Consider the following 22,224-nt stretch of genomic DNA (forward strand, 5'->3'; position numbering starts at 1 on the left):
ATGTCAAAAAGACAAACATGAATTCTGTATAGAACCCAGACCTGCACAGCATCTCCTATACTCATGAACCTGCAGTCTGGGCAGATACCTGGCCTGTGCCCCACTTGGCACTTCCAGGAGCAAAAGGTGGGTTGGTCTCCCATACACTCATGTCTGGTGGCCAGGCTGGGGAGACACAGATGGCTGGGGCTTCTTTTGAGCAGCGCTGTCTCTCTCTCTGTGACCTCTACATGTGATATTTCTAACGTGGCAGCTTCAGGGTGGCTGGATCTCATACTTGTTGGCTTAGGATTTCTAAGGTGCATATTTTGTGAGAGAAAAATGTACAGAAGAGTTTTATGACCTTGCCTCACAAGTCAAACAGTGTTATTTCCTTGCATTTTCTATTTGGGGGAAGCAACAAGATTCTGGAGAACAGGTGGGATCAGAAATACTGCAGAGTGATTTTTTTTTTTTTTTTTTTTTTTAGGACAGAGTCTTACTCTGTGCCCTAGGTAAAGTGCCGTGGCGTCATAGCTCACAGTAACCTCAAACATGGGCTCAAGTGATCCTCTTGCCTCAGCCTCCTGAGTGGCTGGGACTATAGGTCTGCACCACAACGTCAGGCTAGTTTTTTCATACTCTTTTTTTTTTTAAATTTATTTATTTTTTATTAAATCATAGCTGTGTACATTAATGTGGTTATGGGGCACCATACACTAGTTTCATAGACTGTCTACTTTTTAATAGAGATGGAATTTCACTCTTGCTCAGGCTGGTCTTGAACTCCTGAGCTCAAGCAATCCACTTGCTTTGGCCTCCCAGAGTGCTAGGATTATATGTGTGAGCCGTGGCACCCGGCCTGCTGAGCGATTTTTGTGCAGTACCGCCAACTGTGGACTTTCTTGTGAACCAGTCTTCCACGTAGCCCCTCTCAATGGCATTCGCTGTTGACATTTTGTGCCAGGTAACTCTTTATTCTCAGACTGTCCAATGCATTGTAGTATATTTATCAGCATCTCTGACCTCTACCCACTAGATGTCCTGTCTGCAGACTACCAGAAAGGTCAGCATCTTTAGATGTTGCTAAGTGTCCCCGGGGGACAAAATCCCTTCCATTTGAGAACTACTGCTCTAGATGAGTTCTCTGGCTGCTCAACAGACTCACCTAAGGAGCTATTAAAATATATAGGCCCTGTTCTATAAAAAATGAATTCAGCATGTCTGTGGGAGAGGCGTGGGGATTTGCATTTCTTTTTTTTCTCTTAAGTTTTTTTTATTAAATCACAACTGTGTACATTAATGCATTTATGGGGTACAATGTGCTGATTTTATATACAATTTGGAATACCTATATCAAACTGGTTCACATAGCCTTCACCTCACTTATTGTGTTAAGACATTTATACTCTACTTTCTTTTTTTCTGAAAAGAGAGGCTTCTCTATGCCACAAGAAAAGATATGAATACATATGATGTATTTTGGTATCTATGTGTGTATCTATTTTAAGTTAGGTTGAGTTTCATTTTACCATTTATTCTGTATTTCTACATGATTTTATTTTTTAATTTTTTTTAACATTTATTGATACTTTTTCTTTTTGCAAAAATTTCTTTCAATAGTAATAAGCTCAAAAATGAAAATATACACTTAGTAAAACATTAAGTACTGAAATTCCAATTTCAGTAGAGTATTATACTCTACTCTTAATAGATTGGACATGTTCCCTTGCGATATGCACCATAGGTGAGGTACCACCAATTACCTTCCTTCCACCCAATCTCCCCTCTCCCTCCTTCCCCCTCCTCTTTCTTCCTTCATTCTGGGCTATAGGATGTGTTTTTTATTATTTATTATTATTATTATTGTTATTATTTTTTGGAGACAGAGTCTGACTTTATCGCCCTTGGTAGAGTGCCATGGCATCACAGCTCACAGCAACCTCTAACTCCTGGGCTTAGGTGATTCTCTTGCCTCAGCCTCCCGAGTAGCTGGGACTACAGGTGTCCGCCACAATGCACAGCTATTTTTTGTTGCAGTTTGGCTGGGGCCAGCTTCGAACCCACCACCCTCGGTATATAGGGCCAGTGTCCTACCCACTGAGCCACAGGTGCTGCCCTATAGAATGTGTTTTATCTTTCATATGAAAGTGTGGGTGATTACATATTAATTTCATAATAGTACTGAGTACATCAGATACTTTTTCTTCCATTCTTGAGATACTTTGCTAGGAAGAATATGTTTCAGCTCCATCCACGTAAACATAAAAGAGGTAAGGTCTCCATCTTTTTATTTTTCTTTCTTTTTTTTTTAATTGTTAAATCATAGCTGTGTACATTAGTGCAATCAAGGGGTACAATGTGCTGGTTTCATATACAATCTGAAATATTCTCATCAAACTGTTCAACGTAGCCTTCATGGCATTTTCTTAGTTATTGTACGTAGACATTTGTATTCTGCCTTTAGTAAGTTTCACCTATACCCATTGTAAGGTGCACTGTAGGTGTGGCCCCACCCATTACCCTCCCTCCACCATAACTTTCCCCCTCCCTTCCCCTCCCTTGGCCCTTTCCTCATAGTCTTGTGCTATATTTGGGTTATAGCCTTGATATGAAAGCTATAAATTAGCTTCAAAGTAGGGCTGAGTACATTGGATACTTTTTCTTCCATTCTTGAGATACTTTGATAAGAAGAATATGTTCCAGCTCCATCCATGTAAGCATGAAAGAGGTAAAGTCTCCATCTTTCTTTAAGGCTGCATAATATTCCATGGCATACATGTACCACAATTTGCTAGTCCATTTATGGGTCGATGGGCACTTGGGCTTCTTCCATGACTTAGCAATTATGAATTGGGCTGCAATAAACATTCTGGTACAGATGTCTTTGTTATGTTGTGATTTTGGTCTTTTGGGTATAAACCTAGTAAAGGAATTATAGGATCGAATGGCAGGTCTATTTTTAGGTCTCTAAGTATTCTCCAAACATCCTTCCAGAAGGGACATATTAGTGTGCATTCCCACCAGCAGTATAGAAGTGTGCCCTTTTCTTCTCATCCATGCAAACATCTCTGGTTTTGGGATTTTGTTATGTGTGCTACTCTTACTGGGGTTAGGTGATATCTCAAAGTAGTTTTGATTTGCATTTCTCTGATGATTAAGGATGATGAGCTTTTTTTCATGTGTTTGTAGATCGTGCGTCTGTCTTCTTTAGAGAATTTTCTCTTCAAGTCCCTTGCCCACCCTGAGATGGGGTCACGTGTTCTTTTCTTGCTAATACATTTGAGTTCTCTGTGGATTCTGGTTATTAGACCTTTATCGGAGGTATAACCTGCAAATATTTTCTCCCATTCTGAGGGCTGTCTGCTTGCTTTACTTACTGTGTTCTTGGCTGTGCAGAAGCTTTTTAGTTTGATCAGATCCCAGTAGTGTATTTTTGATACTGCTTCAATTGCCTGGGTAGTCCTCCTCGTAAAATATTCACCCAGGCTGATTCTTTCAAGAATTTTCCCTACACTTTCTTGAACTATTTTTATAGTTTCATGTCTTAAGTTTAAATCTTTGATCCAGTGAGCGTCTATCTTAGTTAATGGTGAAAGGTGTGGGTCCAGTTTCAGTCTTCTACAGGTTGCCAGCCAGTTCACCCAGCATCATTTGTTAAATAGGAAATCTTTTCCCCACTGAATGTTTTTAATTGGCTTGTCAAAGATCAAATAACGGTAAGTAGCTGGATTCATCTCTTGGTTCTCTATTCTGTTCCAGACATCTACTTCTCTGTTTTTGTGCCAATACCATGCTGTTTTGATCACTATCAATTTATAGTACAGTCTCAGTTCTGGTAGCGTGATTCCTCCTGCTGTGTTTTTATTGCTGAGAAATGTTTTGGGTATTTGAGGTTTTTTATGATTCCATACAAAACAAAGTATTATTTTTTTGAGATCTTTAAAATATGACAATGGAGCTTTAATAGGAATTGCATTAAAATTATATATTGCTTTTGGTAGTATTGATATTTTAACAATGTTGATTGTTCCCAGCCATGAGCATGGTATGTTTTTCCATTTGTTAACATCTTCAGCTATTTCTTTTCTTAAAGTTTCAAAGTTCTCTTTGTAGAGATCTTTCATGTCCTTTGTTAGGTATACTCCCAAATATTTCATCTTCTTTGGCACTACTATGAAAGGAATAGAGTCCTTGACTGTTTTGTCAGCTTGGTTATTGTAAATAACCAAATAAAGGCTACAGATTTATGGGTGTTAATTTTGTAGCCTGAGACATTGCTGTATTCCTTGATCACTTCTAAAAGTATTGGAGTAGAATCCCTAGTGTTTTCCAGATATATGATGATATCATCTGTGAAGAGTGAAAGTTTGATCTCTTCTGACCCTATGTGGATACCCTTGATCACCTTTTCTTCCCTAATTGCAATGGCTAAAACTTCCATTACAATGTTAAAGAGCAATGGAGACAATGGGCAACCTTGCCTGGTTCCTGATCTAAGTGGAAATGATTTCAATTTAATTCCATTTAATACGATATTGGCTGTGGGTTTGCTGTAGATGGCCTCTATTCGTTTAAGAAATGTCCCTTCTATACCAATTTTCTTAAGTGTTCTGATCATGAAGCGATGCTGGATATTATCAAAAGCTTTTTCTGCATCAATTGAAAGAATAATATGGTCCTTATTTTTTTGTTTGTTTATGTGCTGAAATACAGTTATAGATTTACATATATTAAACCAGCCTTGAGACCCTGGGATAAATCCCACTTGGTCATGGCGTATAATTTTTTTGATGTGTTGTTGGGTTCTGTTAGGATCTTATTGAGTATTTTAGCATCAATATTAATTAGTGATATCAGTCTATAATTTTCTTTTCTTGTTGGGTCTTTCCCTGGTTTGGGGATCAAGGTGATGTTTGCTTTGTAGAATGTGTTGGGTAATATTCCTTCTTTTTGTATATTTGGAAGAAGTTTAGTAATATCCGTACTAGTTCTTCTTTAAATGTTTGGTAGAATTCTGATGTAAAGCCATCTGGTCCTGGGCTTTTCTTTTTAGGGAGATTTTGTACAGTTGATGCTATTTCAGAATTTGATATAGGCCTGTTCAACATTTCCACTTTATTCTGCCTAAGTCTTGGTAGGTGTTGTACTTCCAGGTACTGGTCGATTTCTTTTAGATTTTCGTATTTCTGAGAGTAGAGTTTCTTGTCGTATTCATTAAGGATTTTTTGAATTTCTAAGGGGTCTGTTGTTATTTCCTCGTTACCATTTATGATTGATGAAATTAGAGATTTTACTCTGTTTTTCCTGGTTAAGTTGGCCAAGGTTTATCTATTTTATTGATCTTTTCAAAAAACTAACTTTTGGACTTATTGATCTGTTGTTTTCAATTTCGTTTACTTCTGCTCTGATTTTGGTTATTTCTTTTCTTCTGCTGGGTTTGGGGTTGAGTGTTCTTCCTTCTCTAGTTGCTTGAGATGTCCCATTAAGTTATTAACTTCCTCTCTTTCTGTTTTCTTGAGGAAGGCTTGCAGTGCTATAAATTTCCCTCTTAGGACTGCCTTTGCAGTATCCCAGTGGTTCTGGTAATTCGTGTCTTGATTGTTGTTTTGTTCCAAAAATTTGGTGATTTCCTTCTTAATCTCGTCTATAACCCATCTATTCTTCAGCAGAAGGTTGTTTAGTTTCCATTTTTTTGTATGGGAATGCAGGTTCCTGTTGTTATTGAGTTCAACTTTTATTCCATGATGGTCTGAGAAGATGCAAGGAATAATTTCTATTTTTTTTCTTTATTTACAAGTTTAATATAACCTCATACAACATTTACTTTTTGTGTATATAACAACTGCTGATGAATTAAAAATAGTTAAAAATTCTGAAAAAAATACTAATTCTGTGTACACTCTTTCAAAAAAAAGGAAGAAGAGGAAATATTTTGTAATTGTTTTATGATTCAAACATTACCGTGATATGACTTTACATAAAAACATTGTAAGAAAATAAACCCCACAAAACATAGACTAATAACCCCTTGCTCATAGATGCAAAAAATCTTCACAAAAGTTTTATCATTGAATTCAGCAGCATAGAAAAAAAGGAACAATGCATCATCAGTAAGTGGGGTTTCTCCTAGTAAAGCAAGATTGGTTTAATATTAGATCTGTATCAGAGTAAATGACTGAAAAAGAAAAACCATATGGTCATTTCAACAAATAGAAAAGCATTTGACAATATACAATACCCATTTATGATAAAAACTCTTGTAAAAATAAAAGTAGAAGGAAATTTCCTTTGTTAGATAGAGGGTATGTGTAACAGCACATCAGATAACATCTAATTTAATGGTGAGTGACTCAATGCTTCCCCTCCAAGAGCAGGAACCAGGCAATGACATGTACTCTCACTACTTTTGTTTCACAGGTCATAACTAGTGCAATAACACAAGAAAAGAACAAATTACAAACATACAGCTTCAAAAAAAAAAGTAAATTATCTTTATATACAGAAAATCTCTAGGCTTTGAAATCTATAGGCTTTGAAAAGTTGTAAGATTTAAGGCTAATATAAAAAATTCAATTGCATTTCCATATACTAGCAATGAATATTTGTAAATCAAATAATTTCTATTTTTTAAAATTTGCTGAAGTTAGATTTGTGGCCTAGGATGTGGTCAATTTTGGAGTATGTTCTGTGGGCTGATGAGAACAATGTGTATTCAGTTTTGTTGGGATGAAATGTCCTGTAGATGCTTGTTAAGTCCAGGTGTTGAATGGTTAAGTTTAAATCTAAAATTTCTTTTTTTTTGTTGTTTTTTTGTTTTTGGCCGGGCTAGGTTTGAACCTAGCATATATATAACCTCTGGCATATGGGACCGGCGCCCTACTCCTTGAGCCACAGGTGCCACCCTAAATCTAAAATTTCTTTGCTTAGCTTCTTTTTGGAGGATCTATCTAGCACTGCTAAAGGGGTGTTAAAATCTCCAACTACTATGGAGCTGGAGGAAATCAAGTTGCTCACGTCTGTTAGAGTTTCTCTTATAAAATGAGGTGCGTTCTGGTTGGGTGCATAAATATTAATAATTGAAATCTCATCGTATTGAGTATTACCTTTAACAAGTATGAAGTGTCCATCCTTATCCTTCCTTATTTCAGTTGGTTTAAAGCCTATTGCATCTGCGAATAGGATTGCAAAGCCTGCTTTTTTCTGCTTTCCGTTTGCCTGGAGTATAGATGACCATCCCTTCACCTTGAGTCTATATTTGTCTTTTAATGTAAGATGTGATTCTCTTATGCAGCAGATATCTGGCTTGAGTTTTTGTATCCATTCAGCCAACCTGTGCCTCTTTAGAGGACAATTTAAACCATTCACATTAATTGAGAATATTGATAAGCCTTTCGAGATTCTGGTGGACATTTTTAAACCTTTTGCAACTATGGAAGTTGGAATTTGATCAAAATTTTCTGGGGTGTTTATTTTTGTGGTGGAGGATTATGCTGGTCTTTATGGAGGATAGGTCTGAGAATATCCTGGAGAGCTGGTTTAGTGATGGCAAATTTCTTCAACATGTGAATGTCATTGAAGTATTTAATTTCTCCATCATAAATGAAACTCAGTTTAGCTGGGTACAGGATCCTGGATTGAAAGTTATTTTGTTTTAGGAGATTAAAAGTCGACGACCATCCTCTTTTAGCTTGAAAGTTTTCAGCAGAGAAATCTGCAGTTATTCTAATATTCTTTTCCTTGTAGGTGATGGTTTTCTTTCGTCTGGCTGCTTTCAGAATTTTCTCCTTCATATTAATTTTAGTGAAATTGATTATGATATGTCTGGGGGATGTCTTATTTGGGTTGAGTTGTGCTGGAGTTCTGAAACTGTCTGCTATCCGAATTTCAGAATCTCTTGGCATGTCTAGAAAGTTCTCCTTCATAATCTCATGGAGAAGAGACTCTGTGCCTTGTGAAGCCACTTCATCACTTTCGGGGATCCCTATAAGATGAATATTAGTTTTCTTTGAATTATCCCAGAGCTCTCTGAGAGAGTGATCTGTTTTTGCCCTCCATTTCTCTTCCTCTTTGAGAGTTTGGGAGCGTTTGAAAGCTTTGTCTTCAATGTCAGAAATCCTTTCTTCTTCTTTCTCCATTCTGTTACTGAGGGATTCTACTGTGTTTTGCGGATATTTGAGGGCTGCAACTTCTATCTCAATGTGTCAAAATCTTTGGTCATTTGGTCTTTGAATTCATTGAATTCTTGAGACATCTTTTGGGTTACTGCTTGGAATTCTAATTCGACCTTATTTGCTATCCGGATTCTGAATTCGATTTCTGACATCTCAGATATTTGTTTGTGCATGGGATCTTATGCTGTGTCTACCCCATTGATCCTTGGGAGAGTTGATACTCTGATTATTCATATTTCCGGAGTTTTTCTATTGATTTTGTCTCATGGTTGTTTTTTACCATTGCCTCTGGCTGTCCTCAGAGTTGGGGAGTTGTCTCTCCACGATTAGACCCCATCGGGATCATTCTATTGTTGCTGGATCTTTGTAGGGAGTGACCCTGTGTAGTTCCTCTGGGGCTGCCCCAGCCAGGGAGTTCTGGTTGTGGAAGCAGCTCCGGAGCGTGACACACCCGAATCCAGCAACGGGGTGGGAGGTGGTGTGCTTGGTTCTGGGAGTGCCTGGTGCCCAGTGACTTTGGCAGAGAGAGCCCAAGGCTACAGCAGTGTCTGGGCAGGAGAAGGGCTCTGCGCAGAGGCAGGGGTGGCTCCGGCATGCACGCGGCTACCAGAGTCCCTGTCCAGATGAGCGGGCCAGTGTGGAGTCCATCTTTTTTAAGGCTGCATAATATTCCATGATATACATACACCAGAATTTGTTAATCCATTCATGGGTCAGTGGGCACTTGGGCTGCTTCCATGACTTGGCAATTAGTAATTGGGCTGTGCAAACATTCTGGTGCAAATATCTTTGTTGCAAAGTGATTTTTGGTCTTTTGGATGCATATCTAGTAGGGGATTTGCATTTCTTAATGGCTCCCTAGTGATGCTATCATGCAGCTGGGACAGAGCACCGGGCTATTTACAGTGAGGCCCTGCTCCATGAGGAGCTGCTGAGATGTTGGGAGTTTTACTTATGGTGCTCCATAAAGAGTAAGAAGCATCCCCAGATGGCTTCCTTCTTGTATTCTCTATAATGGTTGGAATATTTGCACTTGTCTTGGCCAGCATAAGAAAGTGGAGCTGCACCAGAATATCACATAGCATGATTTGCTGATCTGCAGTGGTTTTCCTGGTCGCTCTCATTTGATCTGTAAATGGCTCTGAGAGGAGCACAGTGATAATCCCTGCTTGTTGATGAGGGAAGTGCTACTTGGAGACTTTAGTGATGACTACTGGGCTCTGGTTCCTAATGTACTTTCATGTCTTGTGGTGCCACCTGTTGTCACTGCAGTTTCCTTTGTATTAATGAGGTTGGAAGGTTCTTCAGAGAGAGCAAAATGTATTGATGCTAAAAGAGTCAGCTATTTCCCAGTGCCTGGTAAAAACTCTGCTACTTTTCTCCTAATTTAAAAGAAGATTAAAATAATCATATCACCATCACCACCAAGTGTTGTAATTTGAGAAGCTCTTGCCTTGCTTCCACATTTTTCACTTATACATGGTGTTTCTAATTCTTATATAACCTGCAAGGTAAATGTTATTTTTTTACTGTCTAACAGATGAGAAAGTGTAGGCTGTATAGTAACTTGTCAAGGCCAGGCATGGTGGTTCCTACCTGTAATCCTAGCACTCTGGGAGGCCAAGGCAGGTAGATTACTTGAGCTCAGGAGTTTGAGACCAGCCTGAGCAAGAGTGAGACCCTGTCTCTACTAAAAATAGAAAAATTAGCTAGGTGTGGTTGCAGGTGCCTGTAGTCCCAGCTATTTTGGGGGCTGAGGCAAGAGGATTGCTTAAGACCAAGGGTTTGAGGTGGCTGTGAGCTATGAAGCCATGGAATCAGGGGAGCATGCAGGGGAGCAGAGTGAGATTCCAACCCCCCACCAAAGGAACTTGTCAAAATTATCTGGTGCCAGATCTAAGATTTGAAATTGGTTATATTTGACATCAACATCTATTACCTCTCCATTCCCTTGCTGTCCCATCCCTGGAAGACTTTTCCACGTGTCCATTAGGTATATAACCTTAAACAATCTTTTCTGCAAAATGCATCCCTCCAATAAGATGCAAATGTAGAGAAGAGGCTGAGTGCCATCAGGGTGCTGGGGTCAGTGGCAGCCCAGCTCTGTAGGCGAGAGGGTGATGTTGTCCCTGTCCCAATAGTCAGCTCTGAAAGGCCAGGTGCTGATTGCACTATTGGGGGGGTATTGGGGGCATCTTGTAGGGGTCAGCAGTGAACCCTGAGGCACAGACTATCATTCTAGAAGAGGCTGCCCAGAGACCTGAGGGAAAACAGTGCTATCTTCCATGTCAAGTCACGAAAAGGGTCCCAAGGGATGATCTGTCACCATGCATAAATGGAGCAGCAGAGGCACAAAGAGCCCCCCTCATTCCCTCTCCCAGCAACCATGCCAGACAAGGAACACTCAGGTCTTTGGTGGAGTTTTTGACCATACAGCTAAAATAGCCCTTTGTAGGCCAGCAGGGGTGTAAAATCCTTCTTCATTTATAAATCTTAGGCAGTACAATCCCAGATGTGCTGATTTTCACTTTGCAAAGGGTTGATTTTTAGTTTCCTGAGAAGAAAGCTTGGAAGTCACAGATGTTAGTGAGGAAGGAGGGAGAAGGTATAGATAGAAGGTCCTGGAAATGTGGATATGTAATAGCTGTTGACTTGCCCCATGGGGTCCATTGAACAGACTGAATGTGAACACCCCCCTTTCCACATGGGCTGACCTTGGCTGCCCAAATGTATGGAGTGTACATTTTTTGTTTCACTGCTAGAGATTTTGCTGACTCAGAGGTCTCTGTCCATCTCTGCTGGGGACATGCCGAAAATAGTTCAAAGAAGTTTCACTTCTACCTTAGCCTCTCTACCTCACCTCTCTGTGGGTCCCATAAAGGGAAGCCTTATTTTCAAAAGATGTGATAATAGATTATAACGTGTACAGCATGAATTGCAACATTTTATGTGGAGAATTGGCTAATATTAGAAATGAAAGAGATGAAGGAGAACTCTTAGCACACTCTTTATTTCCAACTTGAAGAACTGCACCCTAGGGAGGAAGTGAGTTGGTCAAGGTCAGATGCTCTGAGACCAGGACTTGAGACACCTGACTCTAGACAAAGAGTTCTCTGCTCTATACCAAGTTGTCTTGCTTTTTGCTCTTAAGAAATGATTATTTAAATCAATCAGGTGATTTCTTTTTTTATCTGTATGATTTCTTTTTTAGGACACAGCGTGCGTATAGGATGCATTTGGCTACTGGTAGCAGTGGCTCTGAATCATAAAGATATTTAGTATTTCCTGAAAAAGAATTTTCAAAGTAGATGGTTCCAGGGTTGGTTTGACGGCTCACTGATGTTGGGGCATGAGGTTGGCATCTCTGTGATTCTCTGGGTGTTTCCGTGGTCACAAGGTGGCCGCCATCAAAGCTCAAAGCTCTCATAACAGCTTTCCAAGGATCATCTAGCAAGCATTTTATTGCTTTCCTGGGATTAATCACTGGGGAGAAGGATTGGATGAAGATGACCATCTTAAATTAACTATGATTCATTCCCTAGACTTGAGGGTGTGTGGGGGTGTAATTTCTGCAAAAACATTTTAATACCTAAACAAAAATGAGAGTTCCTTCCATAAGGAAGAAGAGGAGAAAAGGCTGTTAGGAGTATGACCACCTGACCACATGCATAAGTTTTTTAAAAAAATAATAAATAAAAATGAGTTTATTCAATCTTAATACGAAGAGAATGAGAGTACTTAAAGCTTAGTTCATATAGTTATTTTTTTCCTGTTTTCCATGTAAGCTACAAGTTCAAGGTTTGCCTGACCATAAGAAGTGATTAGTGCATTCATTTAAAGTTTATATTCCTAGGCTCTTTTAAAGAATTTTTCATTAAATAGTTTTGTGTGGAACCCCTTCATCTGTATTTTAAAACATGCGTAAGTTTTTAAAAGTAGACTGACTTCTTATCTTGGCTTCACTACTAACCATTTTAGAAGTCACTTAACCCCATCCCCCCATGACCTTGATTTCTTAATTTATGAGATTAAAATATTATTAGTACCTACCTTAAAGAACCATTGTGTGGATTAAATGAAATAATAATGTACATTAAGGGCTCATCACAGTCCCTGGCACACACTAAGGATGCAATATATATGAGCTTAAATTTGCATATTTTCACTTTATTAACTGTATTCATGACATCTTTAATGAGTCAACTATTTATTAACTGGCTCCTTGATGAACAGGAGAATACAAGTCCCTCCCCTCATGGAGAGAACATTTAATGCAGAAACAAGTAACAAACAAGATAGCTCCCTGACTTCCACTCCTCCACTGGAAGGAGCAAGGGGGCTCTAGAACTCGGTGCACTCTTGGTAGCCCCCCAACATTCCTTTCTCCCCAATGCTATCAGCCTTGCTGCTGAAATTGGGACTAATTTCATTGTTGTTTTTATCCCTGTATGTCAGTCCCTAGGAGAGGCCGTGTCTCCCAGGATGCCCTTTCTCACCCATATGTTAATTCCCTTGTGGCATTGGACGTTCCCCTTTCCCTACCTTTTCCCTTCCTCTCTGAGCCCTGCAGTCTCAGATGGGGCTGTTTTCTCTCTCTCATTCTTCTCTCCAGTCCCATTGCTCCTTTTGCTCCCTGTTGACATTTCCAGACCATTCTCCGTCTTTCCTCAATCTGGTACTGGGGTCGCTTTTCATCAGAGTCACCAGAGGTTGCTTGTCATCACTTACCACACATTTTTTTTTTTTTTTAAATTTCAGGTTGATAGAAGGGTGCACACAATTAGGTTGCATTGTTTGCATTTGTTAGGTAAAGTCCAAGTGATATAGGATTCCCCCGCTCAGGGCTGGACAGGGATCCCCCATTCTCTAGGCCCAAGTGAGCTCAGAAGTCAGACCCCCATCTCTAGGCACAAACAGGCTGCCCTTTCCAGGCCATACTCTCTGGACTCAGCAAAGTCGTGAACAAAGCAGCCTGAAACATTTTGGGTAGTTCCACCTAGAATAGGGAGCACACACCCTGTCCCTTCCCTGAGACAAAAACTGCAAGGACCTGATGACCTTGCCCTAGTGGAGGAGGGACTGCACTTAACTTTGAAAAGATGTTTTTCCACTTACCAAGTCCTGGCAAAATGCAGTATAGACCCTTAGACAAAGGGCCCGTGAGAGAGACTTCTGACTTGGGTCTTCCCCTCTGCCAGCAGCTCTGGTGCTTTTTACTCCTTCTGTCTAATAAAAATCCTGTCTTACCACTGATCTGTGGTCCGTGGGTTCATTCTTCGAATTCCTGAGACCAAAGACCTACTGAGAAAGAAATTTCAGTAACACAAGTTTTACTTGAGCCCTTCACCCAAGAGGTGTGCCGTATACCCCTACCTGTGCCCATTAGGTGAGAGCACATCAACCCCCCTGACTCCTCCCCTGCCTCTGTCCCTCCCCTCCTCTCCCTCCACTACTTTAACATGGCTGTGTTTTTCTCTTGTGTGGGGGTGTAGTCTTTCTTTTCTTTCCTCCCTTCCTCCCTCCCTCCCTCCTTTCCTTTTTTCTCTTTCCCTCCCTCTTTCTTTTCTTTCTTCTTTTCTTTTTTGAGACAGGGTCTCAAGCTGTCACCCTGGGTAGAGTGCTGTGGTATCACAGCTCACAGCAACTTCAAACTCGGGCTTAAGTGATTCTCTTGCCTCGGCCTCCCAAGTAGCTGGGACGACAGGTACCCACCACAATGCCCAGCTCATCTACTGGTTTCATATTAGTATTGAGTACTTTGGATATTTGCTTTTACATTTTTGTGATATTTTGCTAAAGAGAATATTCTCCCGGTCCATCTAAGTAAATACAAAAGAGGTAAAGCCCCCATCTTTTTTATGGCTGAATGGTACTCCATAGTATACATGTACCATGATTTATTTATCCACTTGTGAGTTGATGGGCACTTAAACATTCTTGTTGTAGTCATCCGCTGGCTCCTGGGTCATGCTCTTTCATTCCCTGAGGACTTAAATTCCAAGTTCACTGTCACATTCCAGCACTATCTGTGTTATAATTCTCAGTAATTTCCATAACTGCTTTCCATTATCCTGCCCTGTCACTCCCTTACTGTCCTCCCCAACAGCATTTGATCTACCTGTCTCCTATCACCCTCTGGTCCTTGGCACATTCCTCACTGAACTTGAATTCCATGCGACATACTCATGCGACATGATCACTCCCTGTCGGTTTCCTTGGGCCTCCCTTACTTTGCTGTGTTCCTCGGTCCTGGTCACATCTGACTCTTCATCAGTCTTCCCATACCTTGCAGCTGAACATAGCTGTTCAGAAACACAAGGCATTGCCCACCCACTGGCCTCACTAAAGTCATGGTCAGGAACCTCCAGGGACCATTTGTGTTGCCACCACCGCAGTCCATTCACTCCCCATTCTCCATGACAACTATTTCGTGCCTTAACCTCTATTTTCCAATTCCCAGCATCTCCTCCTCATTTCCACCTTCAGGTGGATAAATTCAGTTCCTTTTCTACAGAGAAAAACAGAAGCAACCAGAAAAGAACGTCCGTAGCTCCTGCGGCCACACTGACTTTCCTACTGGCCTCTGTGCTTCCACTTTATTCCCAGGACAGCAGAGGTGCGGCAAGCTCACCTGTCCTCTGGTGTCCTGTCTCCTCTCGCCTCCCCAGAACCTCCCTCTCCCCCTCCTCAGTCCTTCTCCCTCTGCGGACTCATTCCTGCCAGCACATACCAGGCTGCACTTTCTTCATTCTCCACTCACACACATCTTTTCTCTTCCCCTTTCAGTAAAATTCACTGAATCTAATTTCTCACTCCCCCTTTTCCCTTCCCTTGATCCCACCAAGCAGGATTCAGTCCCCACCACCTCAGAAACCTGTCCTTGTCAAGATCACTCATGCCCTCCACTTGTTCCAGCCAGAGGTCAGCTCTCAGTGCTCAGCTGTCTTGTCATGCTCATAGCACCCGCCACCCTTGGCCACACCCCCTTATCTGGCTACCACTGTCCCCTGGTTTTCCCGTTGTGCACTGGTCGCTCCCTCTCTTTGTCGCCCTAGCCTGTGAACACTGGAACATTGGGATGCTCAGTCCTTGAATCTCTTCTCTGTTGTTACTTGCTCCTCTGGCGGCTATATTCAGTCTCTGTTTTAAATACCATTCTTCCTCTTCCTTAAATATCACCACCACCTTTAAAATAATCCAGTATCCAGAATCCAGCAACCCCCTACTTCCCTCTCTTCACCATCTTGGCCAACCTGTCAACATCACTCACCTGAAATATATATAATGGCCTTCTACCTGGTATTTATGATTCAACCTGTTGAAGGGAGAGGCTGTTGTGGTTGGATGGTCATGGTAGGACGCTTGGAGTAGGAGAAGAAGCTGGCCAGGCAAAAATCTGAACAGGGAACATTCTGGGTGGAGGTAAGAACAGTGTGATGACTCTGAGGTGGAGAAGAGCAGAGAATATCAATGTCTAAGGGTTACTCAGTACTTGATTAAAAACAACCAAATAGCACATTGAGAGTAATTATAGGAATCAAAAAAATGAAGAGATTTGACCCTTCATGTACAATATTACTTTTAAAAGATGTGAATATTTGCTTTCCTAACATGCACAAATCTGTCACACAGGGTTTTCAAACGACTAATTTTTGTATATATTTTGAGGTATTTTTCAGATTTTTCTACAGTGAATGTAGATCATTTTATGTATTTTATTTATTCAACAAATAGTGATGAAGCACCTGCTATGTGTCCATTTGGGGACAGAGTGTTAGAAGCACAGTGGGCAATGCCACGTGAATGGAACTGACAGGACCCTTCCTTCCAGGAGTTTGCAGTCAAAGGATCTTGACAAATGTCAAATAATATATAACAGCAAATAGAGACACGTGACGTGAAGGAAAGGAACAGTAGGATGCAGAAAGGCCAGCAAGGATAACCAAATTTTGTTTGGAATGGGAGTCAGATGTGTGACCTGTTTCGGCTTTACATTTTTAAAGCGTGTACATTTAAAAGGAAGTAACAAGATGTGGCAAAGATCATGAGAGGTGTACACAGCAAAATATTTACCTTTAAAATATCTACTCTCAGGCCTTTTACAGCAGAAGTTTGATGAGCCCTAGTTTGGAACATCAGGGGCGCCCTTCCAAGGAGATGACATTTAGTCAGGAACTTAAGAAATATGAGTTAGCAAAAAAAAAAAAAGTTTTTTTCTCTTCTCTTTCAAAGTCTTGTTAGAGGAAACTTGAAAAATATGTTAGTCCAAGGAAGTTTTATTGGAAGCCGACTCCTTCTCCAGGTAAGAAGAGAGGGGGTTGTATTTAAAGGGCATGCTATTAATAAGTTTCTTCTCCAGTCTCTACCTTCTTTCCTCAGATTCCTTTAACATATGGTTGGTTTGTTCTTAAAATACAACCATCTTATTTTTATTTTTCTAATCCTGTAGCTTTCCAGGGTCAATTCCAAGCTGCACTACTAATAACAATAGTAACTCGTATTAATCGTGCATTGACTTTTATGCCAGGCATCTTGCCAGATACTTTCAATCTGCTCTTCTGTATAATCCTGACAGTGCTGCAAGATGAGCAGTATTTACTGGTTTCCTATTAATATTGAGTACATGGGAAGCTTGCTTTTCCATTCCTGTGATACAACATAGGTGTATATGGCACACCTTCAAACAATGTAATCTAATTGTATGTACCTTCATATTAATCTGAAATTTAAAAAATGACCAGTATTGTTTGAATTTTACAAAGAAGTAACACTGGTCAGAGAAGCCGAATGGGTTGCCCAGGGTCGGGTGGCTTACAATCACAGAGCCAGGGCCACCACCCTGATGTCCTCCTTCCGTGGTTCTTGGCAGTTTAGGCTCCTTCTTTGGTCAAGGAGGGATATTCCATTTCCTTCGTTGTGTTATCACCAATTAAAAATCTTTTCCACTGTGGCTCATACCTGTAATCCTAGCACTCTGGGAGGCCGAGGTAGGTGGAGTGCTTGAGCTCAGGAGTTCCAGACCAGCCTGACCAAGGGCTCTTAAAAAAAAAAATAGCTGGGTGTTGTGCCAGGCACCTATAGTCCCACATCCTGGGAGGCAAGAGAATTGCTCAAGCCCAAGTGTTTGAGGTTGCTGTGGGCTACGATGCCATGGCATTCTACCCGGCGTGAAAAAGTGAGGCTCTGTCTTGAAAAAATAAAAAAATCTTTTCCATCCCACCACGTCTCCCGTTCCTCCACTCTCATCCCCCTCACTCTATAAGGAGCAATCACAGTTTTAAATTTCCTTAAAAATCTCAGTGTATTAAGGGGACATTTCCCTAAAATGCCACTGAGCTTCTTGAGTGGAATTGAAGGGTGATAAGAGTTCCTAGTTTTCTCACTAGTTTGTTATCTGCTTCATATTAAAGTAATTTTTGATAACTCCACTGTGCTCTACTTTTCTAAATTTATTGTCTCAATTTCTTCTTTTAATGGCAGATTTTAAATGAGTTTAATAGCACCGTCATTTCAGAGGCATCATTAATTTTCACATTTCTCTTCCCTGGTGGATGGGCTCATTTTTCCTCCATTCTTCCTTTTCATAGCTTCCAAAGACAGCGTTTGAGAGCTCTTTCTATTCTCTCTAGTACCTCCTTGCTGTGGGCAGTGAAAACACCAAGCTCAGAGCCAGGAGCCAGGAGCCAGAAATGCAATGGCAGCAGACCTTGGGCGAGTGTGGAGGAACTGGTGGAGGCACGGACCTGCTCTGGGGGCAGACATTGGAATGATTATAACTTTGAATCTCCCCATGAAGCTGTAACTCGGATCTCTGGAGTGGGGCCCTGGGGGCTGCGGCTGGTGCAGGAGGGGAGGTGGGATGCAATGTAGCCTCTCCCGATTGCATTCAGCCACTGCCATATGAAGGTACCACTGCCACTCAGGTCCTGCTCCAGCCATGAAGCTTCTCTCTAGTGATCCCTTTTGGCAGAAACTACCAGGGAGCAGCTGGCAAGAAAGACCTGGGATTTGTGGGGGTGTAGGAGGGTGACTTTGGAGCAGAGAGATAACAGCTTAGTAACAGGCATGGAAGTCATTACTAAGGTTGCAAACTGGGAGTCTAGAAGCCACTTTTGGCCCATATACGTGTCTTGGGTGTCCTTCAGCAGTCCAATCAAACATTTGTGGCTGGATTTTTATTCTAAATATCTTCTTCCTGAGAAATTCACAGAATTTCATCTTTTATGATTTACATTTAAAAAATAAATGAATGAGAAGGCAGCTCGGGGATTGTCTCAGTTCAGCCATCAGTTTACAAATGAGATGGGTAAGACCCTCAGAAGGTGAGAGGTTTATCTCCTAAATCATACAACTAGTAAATACGGGCTTGGCTTCCAAGGCTAGGCACCCCAGTGTGGTCAGAGGAGGACAGGTGTGCTCTATTTGGCTTCTTATTGCTCCAGCTGTGGCTCCTAGGCTAGTAGCAGCAGCCTCACCTGTAAGCTTTTTAGAGCTACAGGCTCTCAGGGCCCAGCCCAGATCTGCTGAATCAGAAAATAATTTTAGAAAGATCCCCATGTGATTCATGTAGACAGTTAATTTTGAGACTTGCTGAGGATAGCTTTATTAAAGTAAAAGAAAAACAAACTTTTATTGGATGCTAGTGTTTGACTCCAGGGCATGGCATATAGAGGTTGATTCTTGGCAAATCTCTGGAGCACTCCTCTAACTCCCATCCCCTTTTTCTTTTCTCATGTCATAGGTCCACACACGTGCATGCAAATACCCAGGTGTGCATGCACAGCCACCCAGGCACACAGGTTCATGTTCTCTCTGTCATGCACACATACAGAGCTGTTTATATCTGGCCTCTGTTTTTGCCTCCACCCTAAATCTTTCTTGAGGCTTCCCCATGTGAACTCTGCTCTACTCACACCAAACTGCCTGCGGGTAGCTGCCTAAGCATATCAGACTTTCTCTTTTGCCTCCTGTTTTTGCACTTGCTGTCTTTAATGCACTCTCCCAATCACCAAATGGAAATTGGGCTGAGCTCTGTCTTGCAAGAACAGCTCAACGTCTTTCTCTTGGAAGCCTTCTCAGACCGAGTGAAGTGTATCTAAGCTTTGCTCCTTCTCTGCATTTTAATAATCCCTAACATATGCCTTCATTAGAGCACTTTTTCTACACTCAGAGATAATCATGCATTTTATTGTTTATCTCCTTGAAAGGAAGGAACCACTCCTCACTTAGCAAGTGGTCCTGGGGATGAGCAAATGAAGAAAGAATGAACTAATGTACAGCTGAGAAATCTGAGTACTAAAGCGTGGTAATTATAGCATTGTGTTGTTTTTTTGAGAAGATAAACAAAATTAGCAAACTTTTAGCTGGACTAAGAAAGAAAAAGAGAGAAGACTCAAGTAAAATCAGAAATGAATGGGAGACATTACCACTGATGGCACAGAAATACAAAGGCTCATGAGCCTACTATAAACAATTGTACCCAATGAATTGGATAACCTAGAAGAATGGATAAATTCCTAGAAATATGCAATTTATAAAGACTGTATTAAGAAGAAATAGGAAATCTGAACAGACCAATAATGAGTAAAGAGATTGAATCAGTAATCAATAACCTGTGAATGATGAAAATCCCAGGACCTAATGGCTTTGGTGAATTCAGCCAAACATTTAAAGAAGAATTAACATCTAACCTTTCTCAGACTCTTCCTAAAATTTGAAAAGGAGAGAATATTTTCAAACTTGTTTTTACAAGGCCAGCATGACTCTGATAACCAAGGACACTCCAAGGAAAGAAAACTATAGGCAATATCCCTGATAAGAATAAATAAAAGAATTGTCAAGAAAATATTAGCAAATGAAATTTAATGGCACATTAAAAGCATTATAACTGTGATCACATGTGACTTATCCCCGGGATGCAAGGATGTTTCAACATATGCAAATCACTATAAAATGTACCACATGGCAGAGTGAAGGCTGAAAATCATATGATCATCTCACTAGATACGGAAAAAGAATTTGACTAAATTCAACATCCTTTCATGATAAAAACTCTTAACGAACTAGGTAGAGAAGGCGTCTACTCCAACATCATGGGATAATCCCACCCCTGACATCATGCTCAATGGTCAAAAGCGGAAAGCTAAGATCAGGAATTGGATGAGGATACTCACTCTTGCCCCTCTGTCCAGTCTAGTACTGGAAGTCCTAGCCAGAGTAATTAGAAAAACCAAAAAAAGGCATTCAAATAAGAAAAGAAGACATAAAATTGTCTCTGTTTTCAGATGACATCTTATATCTAGAAAACCCACCAAAAAACTGTTAGAGGTAATAAATGAGTTCAGCAAAGTTGCAGGATTAAACACCAACATTAAAAAAATCAGTAGCATTTCTATATACTGACAAGGAACTCCCTGAAACAGAAATTGAGAAAACAATCCCATTTGCAATAGCATAAAACTACTTAGGAATAAATTTAACAAGGAAGTGAAAGATCTATATGCTGAAAATCATGAGACATTGATGAATAAATTGAAGAAGATACAAATGAGTGGAAAGATATTCCATGTTTATGGATAGGAAGAATGAATATTGTTAAGATGTTCATACTACCCAAATTGATCTATAGATTCAATGCAACTCCTTCAAAAATAGAATGACGTTTTTCATAGAAATGGAAAAAAGATCCAAAAATTCATATGGAACCACAAAAGACTTGAATAGCCAAAGCAATCTTGAGTGAAAAGAACAAAGCTGATGGCGTTGCAGTACCTGATTTCAAATATACTACAAAACCATAGTCATTTTTAAAAGCACAATACTGGCATGAAAACAGACATGTAGACCACTGCAACAAAATGGAAATAAAGTCTCACATTTGTGGCTGATTTTCAACAAAGGTGCCAAGAGAACACAATGTGGGGGGAAAAAAATCTCTCCAATAAATGGTGCTGGGAAAACTGGATGTCTACATGCAGAAGAATGAGAGTAGACCCCTATCTCACACTACATCCTCCTCAGAAGCTAGCACATTGAGAAAAATGTGGCTGAATAGTATTCTAGGGTGTACATACACCACAGCTTGTTAATCCATTCCTGGGTTGGTGGGCATTTAGGCTGTTTCCAGGTTTCAGTGATTGTAAATTGAGCTGCGATAAACAGTCTAGTGTAAATGTCCTTATGATAAAAGGATTTTTTTTTTTCTTCTGGGTAGATGCCTAGCAATGGGATTGCGGGATCAAATGGGAGGCCTAATTTGAGTTCTTTGAGGATTCTTCATACTTCCTTCCAAAAAGGTTGTAAAGCATCACAAGAATGGAGAGGCAAGAATCCAATGTACTCAATTCTAGTATGAAGGCTGTAGATGAGTTAATGCAGGGTGGGGGATAGGGGAATGAGGGAGTGGGAAGAGGGGAGGACGGAAGCGGATGGGGGTCACAGAGTATGGCACACCTCTTGGGGCGGAACACAATTATAAGAGGGACTTTATCTAACAAATGCAATCAGTGTAACCTAATTTTTGTCCCCTCAATGAATCCCAAACAATAAAAAAAAAAAAAAATAGAAGAAGTTAGAACATTCGTTATGGCTTGAAAAAGTCCTTCTTGGCTGGTAATAAGACAGCCATCCTTGTTGCAATTGCTGTTTTTCACTTGCACCATGTTTTTGCTGCCCAGCATTTCTTGTACCTGCTTTGCCACATTTTACCCTGGAAATTCTATCCTTAACCATAATCCCTCAAGTGAGGGCTTTTGCAGCACCAACACTTGTCTTGCTTAAAGGTACAATCACAGCATTTCCCTTGTGTGCAGATTCTGCATCTAAAGGAGCAATCTTTAAGAAGGTGCATCTACCCCAGTTTTGTTGGATCTCTATTAGTCTGTGTATGTACGTGCAAATCTGATGAGGCTATTAAAAAAACAACATTGGTAAAAAGTCACATACCTATAGCACTTCTCATTTGCTATGAGCATCTTATCTCATTCCACATTTCATGTCTATAACATGGAATTTCTAGGGTATGTGAAAATGAGTGTTGGACTTTGTAAACATCAGATAGTTTTTAATCTTT

At 40.5% G+C, this 22,224-nt stretch overlaps 1 protein-coding gene across 5 annotated transcripts in view; it reads left to right on the forward strand.

Moving 5' to 3' along the window:
- SV2B (synaptic vesicle glycoprotein 2B) overlaps positions 1-22,224 on the forward strand; it is a 179,381-nt gene that overhangs the window by 111,163 nt on the left and 45,994 nt on the right. The gene's annotated exons all lie outside the window — the stretch shown is intronic.

The sequence above is a fragment of the Nycticebus coucang genome, chromosome 2 (assembly GCF_027406575.1).
Source record: "Nycticebus coucang isolate mNycCou1 chromosome 2, mNycCou1.pri, whole genome shotgun sequence".
Lineage (NCBI taxonomy): Eukaryota > Metazoa > Chordata > Mammalia > Primates > Lorisidae > Nycticebus > Nycticebus coucang.